The following is a 4284-nucleotide window of genomic DNA, read 5'->3' as shown; positions in this document are numbered from 1 at the left end:
GACCAGGCTGGCCTCGAACTCAGAAATCCGCCTGCCTCTGCCTCCCGAGTGCTGGGATTAAAGGCGTGCGCCACCACGCCCGGCTTTTTTTTTTTTTTTTTTTTATGCGTGCTTCTTAAGGTTGAAGAGTGTTCTATTGGTTATGCAGTGAGTAGCCCCTAGGCTCCAAACTATCACTTATTTTTACTACGGGTTCCTTTCTCTGTTGTTCACTGTTCTAACCTTCCTTCACAGTCACTTTATCCTGTTTTTCATATATATATATATATATATATATATATATATATATGTGTGTGTGTGTGTGTGTGTGTGTGTGTGTGTGTGTATGTATATATTTATATATGATTTTTCTTCTGTATTATGATTTTCTATGTAATATATATGATTATATAATTATATGGTAAAATGATATATAGATATGATTTTTTTGAGACAGGATCTCTATGTCCTAGAATTGCTAAGTAGATCAGGATATCCTCAAATTCACCAAGATCTGCCTGTGCCTCCTGAGTGATAGGTGTGTACCACCACACTCTGTAGATTTACAGTGTGTGTGTGTGCGCGCTACCATGCTGATGGAGGAGAGAGTCGGTTCTGCCCTTTCACCACGTGGGGCCGAGGGACTAACTCAAGTGACCCACTTTCACTTGCAGGACCACCTTGCTGTCCTTCTGTTAAGTTGTTCAATACTAGCTGGAGGGCCTGGCGAGACAGCTCCAATGTTAAGATCACTCTGTTGTCTTGACAGAGAACCCAGGCTGCTGTCTGGCCTCTGCCTGGCTGTTGAGTCATAACCACCACCAGAAGATGGCAAGAACACAGCCACTGGAACCGGTCAGCCAATAGCCTTGAGCAAGTTACTAACTTCTAAGCCTCAATTTTCTCATCAGTAAAATGGGCATAATAATTATCTGCAAAGCCAGGCTAATGCCAACCTTGGGTTTCCCACATGGCAGTTAGAGAGATGAAATGCAATAACTGCATGTGAAAGCAACTTGTGAACCAGAAAGCCGCTCACACCAGTAGCTATTACTAAGATGTCGTGAGAAGTAAGTGCCTGGGAAAGAGTCTGTTGACTTTCCTTTTTAAGATTATGGTTCATGTATTATTTGTGTGCGCGTGCACATGCAAGCACGTGTGTGTGGATTGTGCCGCTCAGAGGACAACTTTTGGGAGCTGACTCTCTCCCTTCCCAGTGTCTTCACATTCCCCTCCACTCTTAGGCTGTGCTTCAGGCCAGTCTGCCACCTATGAGAAGGCTGGCTTTCCCAACTCCTGGACCATATCCTAGATCACCTCTACTATTTCTGTGCGTTGTTACATCTGTTTATTCATTTGTACTTCCGTATTACCTTTCTGAGCCTGCCAACCCTGTCACGGGGTGGCACTCCGGCATGCTTCCTGTACTGCCTGCCTTGTTCTCAGTGTCTGAGAGAGGCAGGGTCACACTGAGCTCCTCCTGGCATCGCGTGCTTTAGGGGTCCGTACCCTGATACCAGATACTTCCAGTGTCGGGTCCAAGGAGTTCTCACCTGAGGAGAGAGCAAACCTGTCTCCACGTAGATCTCCCTCCCCCTCCCCCCTCCCCTCCCTCTCCCCCCACCTCCCTCTCCTCTTTCCTCCCCCTCCCCTTCCTCTCTCTCTGATACAGGGTTTCTCTCTGTAACCCTGGCTGTCCTAGAACTCACTCTGTAGACCAGGCTGACCTGGAACTCAAATGTCCACCTGCCTCCTGAGCTCTTGATTAAAGTCATGTGCCACCACTGCTTGGCAAACTTTTTTTTTTTTTAAGATTTGTTTGGCCTGGCAGTAGTGGTGCATGCCTTTAATCCCAACACTTGAGAGGCAGAGGCAGGCAGAATTCTGAGTTCAAGGCCAGCCTGGTCTACAGAGTGAGTTCCAGGACAGCCAGGGCTACACAGAGAAACCCTGTCTCGAAAAACAAAACCCAAAATAAATAAATACATAAATACATAAATAAGGATTTATTTGTATTTTTGTGTGTATCGGTGTTTTGACTGCATGTATGTCTGTGTGAGGGCATCAACTCCCCTGGAACTGGAGTTACAGACAGTTGTGAGCTGCCATGTGGGTGCTGAGAATTGAAACCAGGTCTGCTCTGGAAGAGCAGCCAGAGCTCCTAACCCAGAGGCTCCTGGCCTCTGGTCCCCTCTCACTCACTGCCCAGCAGGGGCATCAGCCAAGCTGCTTTCCTTGTCTTTTCTGTATGACTGCGGTAGTTTTAACACTCTGGAAGCAAGAGATGAAAGTTGGGTCTCTTCCGGTTTCCGGTCTAGACTTCCTGGGGCCTGATGAGGTATATCTATAATCCCAGTGTTTGGGAGGCGGAGGCAGCAAGACAAGAAGTCCAATGTCATCTTTGGGCACTCAGACAGCTTAGGGCCAGCCTGGGCTGCGTAAGATAGAGACCCAAAGCCAAACAGCAATAGTAACAAACCCCACAAGATCTAGGCTTTCGTATCAACACTTAAGCAAGTAACCATCGAATTCAACCTGCCTTCTAGACTTTTATTTTTGAGACTGAACCTGTCTCTCCCTCCCTTCTCTCTCTCTCAGTAGCCCTGGCTATCCTAGAACTTGCTGTGCCTACTATGCTGGCCTGGAACTCCCTGCCTCTGCCTCCTGAGTGCTATGATCAAAGGTGTGTGCCACCACACCTGACTCTGGCCTTTTCTTTAAGCATAGTTGCCTTCTCATTCCCCCTCAGCCCCTCAGCCCTTGGATGACAGCATCGTCCGATCATTGCGTCCACAGTCATCCACTTGCACAGTCCGGCCTACGAAGCAAAGTCAGACAGATTGAGCCACGTATTTGCTTACTACCAGTCTATCACCTGAACTCTGCAGATTGTTTGAATTCACAGATTCATAGCTGTGGTTTTGGGGAGACTTTTGTTTTTTAGCTAAAGATTGTCTTACAAATTAATCTCCCTGGGGGGTGTGGTGGGGAGGGGATGGAAACTGCAGGCAGGAAGCAATATGTGAGAGAATAAAAAATGTACACACACAAAGGTAAATGTGTGCTATAAATGTCAGACATTGATCTTTGGAATTCTATGCAATTAAGATGCATATATTAATCCCGGCACTCGGGAGGCAGAGGCAGGCGGATTTCTGAGTTCGAGGCCAGCCTGGTCTACAAAGTGATTTCCAGGACAGCCAGGGCTACACAGAGAAACCCTGTCTCAAAAAAAAAAAAAAAAAAAATCTCTGTGTCTGCTCCTTTTCTCTGAGGAGACAGGATTTCGTATATATTTGAAGCAATGCTAAATGCTAGGATTGCAGGCAGGCACCAGCCTGATCCTTTACTGTTTTGTTTTGAAACTAGGTCTCACTGTGTAGCCCAGGTCGGTCTCAAACTGACGGTCCTCCTGTTTCGGCTTCCAGATTGCTAAGATTACGGGTGTGCACTAGGATCACAGGTGGGTGCCAAGTTCAAGTTTGCTCTCTATCTGCACTGGAATTTCCTTGTCTGAGCTCACTGTCCATCGAGGGGTCCACAGTGGCCATATGCCTGTGTCCTTCCTTCCTCAGTGCTGCTGGAGATGGGCCAGATCCCGGCAAAGAAGGATCAGCTCTGAATGTGTGCTGACAGCCCGTGTGTCTGAGGAACTGGTTGGTATCGCTCTATCCCAGGAGCATACGGATAGATGGGATGGGGAATAGATACTTGAAGCAGGGACGGGTATGCTTGTCAGTGAATGGGCTTTCACGTGGTTTCCAGTGAAGCAGGATACTGTGCCCAATATATAGCCGTCACCACGTATGTCATCACTACATAACCCCTAAACAGTCTCATGTACAACTGCCGTGTGCCTGTGGGACAGCCTCACATTGTCTTCCTGAAGGGTGACAGCCCTAGCTAGGCCATTGTGACTTGTGATCAGTCATAGCTTGTCACTGACCAGCTCGTCCTACACGCTCCTTGTTCTGGTCACCTCAGGTTTTCCACAGATCAAAGGCAAACCTGCTGCTGTAGGGTTTCCTATAAGCCACACTTGAACTTTGGATTCACGATTACTGAGTGGTACACCACACCCAGCCCTTCCTGCCAGGCAGTTTACCTTTGTCCCCTCTGTCTGCTGGGGATTTCCAGAGCTCTGTCTTAAGGAGACCACTGGCTCCTGGTGCTTAGAAACACAGAACAAAAAGAGACCAGGCCAAAAGCAAGGGCTTAAGATGCGGAGGGACGGGAGACAACCAGAACATCTGGGGCACAAAGTGAGACTCTGTCTTAAAATAATTTTTTTTTTTTTTTTTTTTT

The sequence above is a fragment of the Mus caroli genome, chromosome 8 (assembly GCF_900094665.2).
Source record: "Mus caroli chromosome 8, CAROLI_EIJ_v1.1, whole genome shotgun sequence".
NCBI lineage: Eukaryota > Metazoa > Chordata > Mammalia > Rodentia > Muridae > Mus > Mus caroli.
The sequence above is the reverse complement of the archived record's forward strand: the minus strand, read 5'-3'. Positions refer to the sequence as shown.